This window comes from Glycine max, chromosome 8 (genome assembly GCF_000004515.6).
Source record: "Glycine max cultivar Williams 82 chromosome 8, Glycine_max_v4.0, whole genome shotgun sequence".
Classification (NCBI taxonomy): Eukaryota; Viridiplantae; Streptophyta; class Magnoliopsida; order Fabales; family Fabaceae; genus Glycine; species Glycine max.
Window position 1 is genome coordinate 11776648 of NC_038244.2, and position 12301 is coordinate 11788948.

At 32.2% G+C, this 12301-nt stretch overlaps 1 pseudogene; it reads right to left on the reverse strand.

Annotated features, from left to right (window-relative positions):
- Positions 1 to 9066: 9066 nt before the first annotated feature.
- On the reverse strand, positions 9067 to 10306 carry LOC100812257 (thioredoxin-like protein Clot; annotated as a pseudogene).
- Between the last annotated feature and the right edge of the window lie 1995 nt (positions 10307 to 12301).

Sequence of the window (12301 nt, forward strand, 5' to 3'; positions counted from 1 at the left end):
GTCACCAAATTATTAGTTTTTTCAAATCATTAAATTTAATATATTTATTTAACTCCTTAAAACATGATTCTTAAAATATAACCGATTCAATTGGAATAAATAAAATCCAAATTATTGTAATATCAGTAATTTAATGCAGGGACATTTTTCATGCACCATTCGAATAATAAACAACTTTTATATTAGGAAATCAGTTTCTAAACTTAATTAAAAAAACGTAACTGTCTCGATCAAAAAATGTATTTACAATATATATATATATATATAAAGGAGATAGGGGAAGGTAGATTTGGAATATAAAAGGAGATAGGTGTTGATAGTTTTGGAAGAAAAATAAGGCAGTAGGTATTTTTTTACATGTATAATAGATATTTTTTTAAATAAGATTTATTTTATATTTAAGGATGAATCAAGATTCGAATAATAAATTATTTGACAATTAAAGAACATAAATCAATGTCAACCATTGTGATTGTGTAGGTTTGTTTCCTTTGCAATAAATCTTTATATAATTATGAGTTTTGATTAAAAAATTCATGATGGCTTGCATTTAAGAAACGTTGTAGAACTCTAAGCGATTAGAAACTCATGATGCTTGCGTTTAAAACTCTTTATTCATGATGTCATTAAAAATCTCCATATCTATCATTGAATGCATAATATAGGATTGATTGGAAATTAAGGATGGAGCCACCGAAAAATGTAACTTATTTGTCATTGAATTGACCAAAAAATTCAAACGTATATTACAATAAAATAATATTTAAATTTAAAAAATAATTTTTCTAAATGGTTAAAATCTTTATGATGCATGATTAAATTTTAATCATGGAATTACACATTTTAGCCATATATAAATAACATGGTTTTGAAATTGTTTTTTTTTTTTTCATATTTTGTTGCTTCCATACTAGGTTAAAGTTAAACATCTAATTTACCACATATTACAGTTATATTTTTTTGTTTTTTCTTATAAGATTGCAATTCATCATAAAAATTGAGAGGGTGATCCGATTTTATGCCAACAAGTTAATAGGTAAAAAGGAAAGATGAAACCACGTATCCATAGCTTATTCGAGCAAAAATAGTATATATGCTGATTTTTTTTAGGCAAATAAAACTATTTCATTTCAATAGAAATAAGATTGGAAATACAGATTGGAACATGATCAAAATGTTGGGTGCAATTTTGAAACATAAGAGCCTTTGCAAGAGAGTGGATTACTTGGTTTATTTGTCTCCTAGTAAAACTCACCAATGAGATTGGGGTTAATTTCAATAGCTTTCTAAATCTATCAACTATATTGTGAGATTAAGAGAAACCATGTTGAATCGAGTGTAGACTATCAACGAGGACCTTGCAGTCTGATTCTCCACATGAATTGCTTGTATCTGCATTGTCAGGTTATAGCTTGGAGAAGTCCCCAAGCTTCAGCTTCTCTTGGATCTGAAAGAGTAGTGATCTGTTTTTCACGAAAACACCTTTGAAATCTCTGATACATATTCCTTCCCCGAAACCGTGCTGATTCCTAAACATCTTTGCATATTCTCCTCACTGAAAATATATCCGAAGCTTTCTCATCATTTGATTTCCTAAACAACTTCCTTTTTTTTCTCTATGCCATACAAATTAGAAGAAGAAAAAATGATTATGCATTGTTATTGTTAGTTTAAATTTTTTTACACAATTATCATCAATCATATATTGATAAATTTATTGATTTTTAAAATAATTATCTCAAAATAATTTAAATAATAATTTATGATCGGATGAAACCTTATATCACCCTCCATCCTCCATTATGATATGTTTATTAACTTTTATCAAATTAGCTTAAAATCATAAATAATTTATGATTCAATAACAGAATAAAAAATTAGAACAAGAAATTCATTCTAATACTATTTGATTCATTCTAATTAGAAGTTAAGATATTATCTAAAACATTATTGAATATTCAATAATATAAAAAAATTATCATATTTTTATCTTATCTTTTAATTTCTTATTTGAATTCTACCATATTTTATCCAATCAAATTATAAAAAGAAGTCCACAGCAGCTGCTTCCACGTTGAACGTGGCGGGACCTACATCACTTCTAACCATGCAAAGAAGTAAGGTCCTTTAAAAAAAAAAAACACGAAACCTGAGCATGCCACAATACCGCGCCACTTCACTCTTGCAATTCATACTCCATAGTTTCCCGCGTCAAATATTTCCCATTATTTACGCACCTTTCCAATTTATCACTCCCATTAACAAGCAAGAACAAACCAACAACAACAAAGAACCACAGAGAAGAAAACCAAGAAGAAGAAGAACATGTTCTATACACAGTCGTTTTTGGCGCAAAAGGGTCCACTCTCAACATATACCACGAGCAAATAGATGATAACGGGTGATGTTTTGTTAGCTTTTTCTCTTTTTTATTTTGAGTTTTTGTGGTGTAAAGCGTAATTTGTATTGCAAGTGTTGATAATTGGGTGTGTGTCTCAGGAATGATGAGGATCTTCACCTGAAGAATCTAGAAGGCATCACACTAACAGGTTATATATATGATGGGATAAGCTGTGTTGGTTAAAATAAATAATTAAATTAGTCCCTCAAGGTTCTAAAATTAAATTATGGTTAGTCCTAGAAAGATATGAAAAATCATTGTTTCTGTATCTGAAAGATGAAAATGCATGCCAACAATTTAGTCTATGGAAAAGATTAAATTTATAAAGGCAATCGTGACTGATGCCAAATCTCCTAGGGCCAAAATAGTGTTTCACTAACTAAATATGTTTATAGTCCTTGAGTTAGTTGAGTTAGTCCCTGTATGTGTATTTTGTTGATGAATGAAAGGTTACTGGTGTGAGGACTCATTTTATCAAAGAAATGCACATTTGGGGACCTTGAGTGTTGATGGTGTTTCCATTTTTCTGGGATTAATTGGAACGACACTCTGTAATATCTTTCAAGGACTGATTTCATTATGCACTCATTGTCTTCATTTTGAAGTTTTGTGAGAACATGAAACTTAAGGATCCTTTTAACACTTCTTCTCGTCGTGATGCAGATCCGATTCCTGTCACAGAGGACTATTACGTGACTGTACCTTTTGACGATGAGGGGCAGCTTAATTCCCTTGATGTTAACTTTCTGTAACTCCTGTCATTCTTTTTAATAATAAATGTCGTTCTGGATTTGAAAATTTGTTTCATTTACTGTACCTGCTTAGGCTCTTAGGACATAACAATGGATTCTTCGCCTACAAAAGTGCTGCTTGATTCTGGTGCGACTTTACCGATAGAGGAGTAAGCTTGCCTTGTGTTAATGTTTTTCTTTCCTTTTTTGGGCTTATGAACCTATCTGATGACATGTTGTTTCGTTCCGATAGCATTATCCCCAATCTTCGTTGAGCAACGTTGTGGGTGCTGAATATCACAGTCCTAGTGTTTAAGATATTGTTTATTTTGTTGAACTGTTTTCTCCTCATGCAAATTATTGTTCTTACCTGCATAGACTATAGTTATAAGTCATTCCTCTTCTTCTTTCTATGCTTGTGTTAATGTCTTTGTAGATTCATGAGTAGTTCACTTAACAACACTCATGATATAAGGCGGAAAAAGGAGTGGTCCTTCACTGGCATTTTTGGCCACTCTTTTTGTGACGAGAGATCATGTCATTGTCCAGGAGGGATCAGGTTCGAATGTCAGTGAGAAAAAGAGAGACAGAAGTGATGTTCCTTCTTCTAGTTTGGGTACCTGGAAATTGAACAATAGTCAAAGAAAAGAACACATTTTTAATCAACCTTTGTTAACTGGTAGGATAGTCTCTATCTTTTATTTGCATATTGTGGTACCTTTGAACTGTTTTCAGCATGTGATCTGAAACTTATAGCTGTGTTCAGGGACTGGCAAGGATCTTTTGGACTTATCCACAAGTGAATATGTACGTTCAAGACCTCATTTGGTCATCCCTGAGGAAGATCATGCAGATGCTACGATGGCTGGAACTCTTTCTCCAACTAACCAAAACCCTGAAGATCAGCCAATAACTGCCACTGACCAAACCTCTGGAGAGCTAATAGATGCTCCATTTGTCACTGCATTTGATATGGAAATTGAACACATTTCTAATGTTGCTGTCACTCCCCCTCCCACTGTCCCAGCACACAATGTGGTTGAAGATGATTATATGAGCGCTGATAAAAGAAATGACTTGACTATGAAGACATTGGATTTAGCAGCGTCATCTGGTGCTCACAGATCAGAGAATATGCAAACGCCAGCTGAGAGAATGCAAACATCAGATTCAGATACTCCTCAATTGATCAATTCTACTGATGTAAGCTTTTTAGGTTTCGTTATGAATGCTTTCATATAGTCTCTCTTGATTAATCACATCACATTTCCTTTCAGTATAAAGCGCCTATTTTGATAACTTTTTTAGTAGAAGGAATATGTGAGGAGGGTAAATGTAAATCTGTAACTTTTAACTCCCTAAGATGGATATTGATGTATACGTGATACGATGTTGAACCTTTTCAATAGTTCAGTGCTTCAATCAACAGTTTTTTAGTTTTTTTGGACTTAATGCACATTTTAATTCAAATACATATTTTTCAAACTAGGAGCAATAGCACACAACCTCGTATTTCTACATGATCTCACATATATGGTTTTGCCTTTGGTGTGTCTATTAGCAATAGTTATACACACACACACACACATATATATATATATGCATATTTGCCTCTCCTATGCCTAGTATATTTCCACCATCCGTGATTTTGGTTCTTGTTGGGGAGTAGAAAATTTGTTGTTAGTAATCTTGCCTTCTATTCTTTAAAAATGGTTGAATTAAAGCATTGCCTCTAATAGCTTGTCAAACTTGTTTTTGTAGGAGCTTCAGTTCCTGACAATGGACAACAACACACCAGCCAGTAGGTTCTATTTCATTGTCATCTACGATTTGATTTTTCGTGAAATACCCTTTTTTACTTATTCATTGTTGCATTGCTTGTATTATATGATGCTTAGACGATACTAGATGGTCAGTTTCTATTATTGACATCAGATTTATAGTAGATATTAGATAACGCGAGTATTTTATGCAGGTTCACAAGGTACAAGTTGAAGTGCCAAATTGTCGGAAAGGACTTGGTACTTATCCATTTCTCTATATTAGCATAGAATATGCTTGCTTTTGTTCATGTTGTTCATATTATGTAAACTATTTTTTTCTGAAGCAGTTGATATTGCTAATTAGATAGCTATAAACACTCTGCAGTTATCCCTATTTGCTCCTCCCTTGATGTGAAGAACAACTATTATGGGTCTTAATTATTGATTTATTTCTGATAATTCTGATGTCAGTAACTGAAGTTAATAAAATTAGACTTAATAGTAATGCACTAATAAAATTGAATGTAGGATAGAATGTTCAAGTATCATCATTATTTATTCTGAAGCATGCCATTGTGATAGGTTTAGGTTGTACTTTACAAATTAAATTCCATTATGCAGTTTCCTTTTCCTTTTTTATTAACACTATATTTCTGGGTGTTTCTAATAGTTTGTTTTTACACAAATAACCTAGGGAGTTGCACATTGTGAATTTGTCAGGTACTCTGCTCCTCAGGAACTGTTGCCTGCCTTTCTTCCCTCTTCCATGGGCCCGAAAAGATTGTTCTTCTAATACATCATAAGACACATGCATTAGAGTCAAATAATAAACATCAGATAACAAGCAAGATCAAGTATGAAAATGTTCTCATAATTATTTTCTGGTAAACGGATATGACTAGAAGAATTATACGGTGATTGGTAAGGAAATCCTCAAAGAAATCTTAGCAATTAAAACCATTTTCTTCATGTTGTATTTTTTTTCCCAGAAGTTAGAACGTGCTAATTCATACCATGTATAAGTTTTTTATGTCCTTTTGCTTCTTCACAGTACTTTTTGCTTATTCATTGTAGTTCTATAGTGTCTGAACATTGCCATTATTGTTCACAATTCACATATGTAATTCCAGGCATGCAGCTGAATATGTGAAAAGACTTTCTCCAATCATCTTGAATAACATCTTGGAAGGGAAAACGAGACATATCAGCTGCTCTCATGTTCTTTGAAGTATTGGTGGGTTCTGAGTTCTGAAATATTTCCATCCATGTATTAGAATCTCAATAATGTCCAAAGACTTGTGATAATGAGAGGAAAAAAAATTACCATTAGACCTTACCACAAATGGACAAGATTAAAACATCCAAGTCATGTGATATTTTTAAAGACTTGCATGACATTTTAAACTAATCGCTTTTGACTATTCAAGTGTGGTTGTATAGCTAAGATTTATTCCTCTCACTCTTATAAAAAATGCTTTCTCACTAGATACAATCCCTATATCTATCAGTCTATCTACCTATTAAGTTTGGATATCTTGTGATCAAGCTAAATATAGCTTTGAATCCTGCTTACAGATCTAGTTCTGCTAATTTTGGTTGAAAAATATGTAGTAAATTTGATTGTACAATTTTATATATTTTTATATCATATTTGAATTCAAGTCCTACAAATAATGCTTTCTTCAAAAGCAAGCATCCTTGTGAACAGTTATAGTCCCCCTCCCCCCAACTTTTTTTTCGTAACACGTGAATTTTGTCTTTTATGACTGATGTTGAAGTTCAATTACAGGTTTTGAAGACTAAGAAACTTGTTTGTGTACAACAAGAACAATCTTATGGTGACATCAGCTTGGAGTTGGCCACCATGCCTTCAAATGCTCAAGGTTGATATTTTCATTATGTTCCTTCTAATCGTCTGCTGCTGGTCCTTATGTATATAGGTAAGAGTTCCATACTTTTTACAACTTGAGGCTGATAATAAAATCATTTTTTTTTGGCTGTGATAATAGAAACTAATTGAGTGGGAAAACTGTGACTTTCTGATTAATTTTAATGGTAACTTCTTGATAAATATTTAATTATTCAAGACACCCATAACAAATTTTCTTTAGATAAAACGGTGTATAGCATAAAATAAATTGGTTTATTGGCATAGCTATCTGAATAAAAGTACCTCTGAAGCATGGGTATTTCATTGCAAGTTGTACCTGGCATGAAAATTATTTGAAGAGGGTATGCTGGGGTATAACTCTAACTGAGACTAAGTGCAGTTTGAGGTATGGCTAGGTATTCTTGGGTGCTAGTCAGATTTTTTTTCCCCATAAAAGTGATAGCTTTTTTTTGGTTAAAATTAGGGACTTCCCCCTCGCTCTTACTTTCCCATTTTTTCTCCCTACTACTCAATCAAATCGTGAAAACTCTTTTTATTGTGTGAATGAAATGAAAACGATAAATTTGAATCATACAAGTACAACTATATATATACTCGATATCGGTATTGTACTCATATCCATGCAACATTCACCACAAGACTTGTGTAATGATTTGGAGTTTGTATTCTTTATAATACCATGGGTGACTTCTAAATTCTACCAATACAATATTTAAATGAGAAAGTTTAATTTAATCGGTGTTAATATCATCATGCACTTGAGGAGCCTTGCCCTGCTCCCTCCCCAAATCTTGTGTTTGTAGATTTTGTGCATGTTTGGATTTGTTATGGTGAATATCCATGTTTTCATACACATTCACGTCAAATTGGCAAAAATAACATGAAAGCAAGTATTACTTGCTTCAACTTGACGCGTCAATGGCAGAGAGGTGTGGTACCAAACAGGCAGTTTAGCTTTGTTCAAATATGTGCTTAAGTTTAAAGTCACTTTACTCAATATTCCTGATATTTTTGTGCCTTGTATGCTGATGCCTTTGCTTTTCAATTTTGATACTCCATTATCATATTCCTTCTCTAGAGAAATCCAGGGATGAGAAGAAAATGGAAGAATGTAAATAAAAGTTCTCTCTGAAGAATGCTTTTAACTTGAAGCTTCTTTGCTTAGAGGATACACTTACTGTAGAACCCAAAATATCGTTTGAAATGTCTTTGTTTGCTTGTCCACATGTTAAAAGGTAGTTCTCACAAATTTTCTATACTGATTTTGCAGTTGGGTTTCTTGCACAGAACGGAAATGCAGTTGAATGTGTATAGCAGACACCAGTCAAATTATGACCAGCTAGAAGACATGGTTTTTGTCACTTTGTTTTGCATGTATATTCTGTTTAATTTATATTAATCTATAATGATTGACTTTTGTTTTATTTAATCCATATATAGTTGGCAAAAAAAGAACATAATTAAGGATTAAATTTGATTTTCCACCTTGTAGTTTGGTCTGATTCTTTTATCCAATTAATAATAAAGTGTGACATATAATTTAGTTGTTTTCTAGCATTTTATGAAAACGAGGACTTATTTATACTTGTCTTTGACGTATAATTTATGTCAAATATGAATGAAGGTCATGTAACAGAAACCCTCTAGTAGGGTTGTATACAATACAAAAATTGGGAGATAAAGGATGATGCTCCATTAGCCAAGTGGCCTGCCTTCGCTTCTCAATGGGTCTGTGATAGTGTTTTGCTTAGGCTCTCAAGGATTTCCATGCAATTCAAAACCATGAATAGATTTAGTATGATGTAACTCAAGCTCATCATGTTCAACATAGCACAAGCATCTTCAATAATCAATGAGATAATATTTTTTTATCTAAGCTCATCAGTGTGTTTGAATTTAACATTTTTTACCGCTGACCCAACTTTCTGTGTTGACTCTGGAGGGGATGAAATTAGTGACTGTACAGGAAAAATGAAGCAGCATGTTTGGCAGAAACATTTTTTTTCTGAAAAACAGCCAAAAAGTTAAAATTTAAGCTAGCCCACACAGGCTATAAATATGGTTCTTGCTCTCAACTAGGCAGTATCAATCAAAATTCAGTAAACTATTTTTCAGTCTGCATAATCACCACAGGTATCTGGTGCAAAATTCATGCTGACTTCGGTTATATACACAGCAAGCTGAACATTATCTAGGATTAGCCAGAAAATACGATGCCCAAAACCACAGACAAATATAAAATCACAATGTAAGAACCAACCATTGATTTATAGACTTCCCTTGTCACCATTGGTACTCATCATTTATTATATGCTTCAGCAACAAAGTTACAAGTATGAGGGACAAATTGCTGATAAGAGTAAATCATACATTGTTTAAACTATATGTGATACCAACTATAACACTGCACTGGCAATCATTTGTCACTTGTCAGCAACAAGAGCTTCAATTTTGCTTTCAATGTGAGCTTCATGATCCTCCAAGTGACCTTTGACGGTGTTGTTCTCCCAACGGATCAAGGTTGGCACCCCAGTGAGCTTGAACCTGGGATCCATCCTCCATGGATGCTGGGGATTCCTCCATGTTGGTCTATCTCCAACATAAGCTCTCAAAAGTGCAATGTCATCAGGTGAAGCCTCCAGCTTCTTGTAGATCACAGGTTCAGCTCTCACACAATCTAAGAAGGAAAAGTAAAATATTAAAAAAGAAGGGGAAAAACAAATCATATTCATGGATTCTGATAAAGTAGTCATGCTTCTCTAACTGTAACCAAATTCTAACAGTAATCAATATCAATCTCACCTTTTTTTTTTCTTGTCTAATATAATACTTTCATTGGTAATTTACATTCACCACCATAGAATGAAAGAAATAAATTAAAGCATTCATAAAACCCTTCCTTCCCACCACAAGTTAACAAATATACTTGTTTTCCCCTATATTGGCATAGAAAAAACCCTTCCTTCCCCCAAATTCTTAAGCTATGTCAGAAAAGAATTCCCATTGGTATAGCCAAATTCTCCCTGAAATCTTATGCAAGATTCGAAATGGATTTGGTGCAGTCACCAAATTCGAACTCTCACACAGTATTAAATCAGAGAAAGTTTTTTTAAGATAAAATCTGAGTCGTCCGACTTTTTATCAAACGATTCTCATTTGCTAACTGGGTGAATGCAACAACAACAAATGAAGAAAATTTGATGTGGGTAAGAGCAAAAAGAGAAGCAGTTAATGAAAAAGGGAAAGAAGAGAAAGAGACCAGGGCACCAGCTGGGTCAGAGGAGGAGATTGGCTTTGTTTGTTGGAGCCTCTGATCGGAACTTGTCAAAAACCCCATCAAAGCTCGACACTGTCGCATCTAACACCTTCAAAGGCATCTTTTTCTTCTCTGCAAACGAAAATTCACACCGCAAAATTTGCAGATTCTTTCCGAGAAAGAATTTTTTGTCATACGTTTTCTGGAGAGTATGACTGACCAGTAGTCCCCCTTGCGTTTTATGTTTATTTATTTATAATTTATGATAAAAATAAGGTTTAACTACCCTTTGGTCCCTAGAGTTACGTTGCAACATTTTTTTTCTAAAATCTTCTAACAACATTATATTCAGATCCTCTAAAAATGTTACAAAACTCAAGTCTATATTTTTTTTACAATTTTTTACTGTCAATTTCAGTTTGGTAGCAGTTTTATAGGAACTAAAATGAGATATTGACCTTAAAATGGTGAGTTGTTTTGCTTTAGTGTAGAAGATTTTTTTCTATTTTTTTCTTTTTTTGAATGAACTGGGGAAGAAACACCCCCACCCAAAACCCAAATCAATTAACTTTTTACTTGGAACTAACGATAAGGAGGTTACAACAAAATCAAGGATAAAATTGAAGAATACACAATCATTTACTAACGATAAGTCAAGTTTAGCAAAACTATCTACTAAGTCATTGACTTCCTTACGAATATGACTACCTATACATGAAAGGAATTCATCGTTTAGACTCCAAATATAAGATTTAAATATTTTTTTGTTTTTGAGAATTTTAAATATTGTTTAGTCATTTAAGTTTAGATCAAGTTTATTTTTTACCACTTCAATTAAAAACTAGGCTTAATTGTATTTTTATTCATATTTTTTAATTTTTGACAAATTTTATTTTCAATAAATTTATTTGACATATTTTATTCTCAATTCCTTAAAAAACTTACATATTTTATTTTCGTCTAATTTGTCTCATAATAAGAATAAAAATTGGGATAAATTTTGCTAAAAAAAAAGGATAAATTCGTCAAAAAAGAAAAAAATAGATGTAAAATTTGTCAAAAAGAAAAACTTAGGAATAAAAAACGTAATTATGTTAAATAAGATCAATTTGAGATAAAATTTTCCTTTCAAGTATTTAATATAATTGAATACTCATAACTCAAACTCAAGATAACATCTAGTTAAGCTAAAGCAATCATACATCATTTGATTTACTTGTTTATTTATTATATATATTCATATGAAAAAACTCAAATAAATTAACATGTTTAACAGATGTATAAAAAAAGGTAAATGCCAAAAACCAACCTCAAAGCCAAAACCCCTCCAATCATGGTCTATTTGAGCAAGCACCTCACCATTAATATTTCAATGTAGATGTCCAATTCCAAAAACCACAAATGCACATGAACTACTAAGCCACAAATGATGCCTACGTTAACATATAAAAAGCAAAAAAGAACACAGGGTGGTATCATAAGCTATTTTCACTTTGTATAAATGCATTATTAGAAAGAGGTGTAGATTTATTCATTCCACAAAAAAAAAATATAAATAAGGCCTATAAAAGAATTCACAATAGTCGACCATAAAATGCTTCCAATGTAAAGGCCTTATATTAAAGACGCATCCTATGTTTGCGGTTTAATAAAGGGCAAAAACAATTAGGAACCATTAAAAAAAAAATAACAAAATAATGGACATACAAAATCTTAAACCATTAATATAGCTAATGAATTATGAGGAAAACAAAAAGTGGATGTTATATGCATGCTTACATTAAGAAACACAAAAGAAAAAATGACGAGTAAGTGTGGAGAGTAATTTTGCACTTTCATTGTAAATTGAACTTTAAAAAGGGTGTTTTGTGAGTTTGGAAATAAATGTTTATGTTATTTATTTTATTTGCATATGTTATAGATTTGTGTGTGCATGTATAAATATGCATATACATATTTATTAAATGCACATGCAAGCAAATGTACATATATATATGCAGACACACACACATGTATATTAGAACGGATATAGAGCAATTGGGTATTAAAGTATAGACAAATTTTGTGAGTGATTATTTGTATTTGTACCTATACCTGTTAAGCAAGTAATCATGCAAGCTACCGTGGATAATTTTTAAGTTAGCCACATGATCTATTAACCATTGTTGTCCCTACTCCCTAACATCTAAATTTTAAAATTTCTAATTTTTATTATGCTCGTACATTTTTTTTAGGAAAAAACATTCACATTTATAAAAG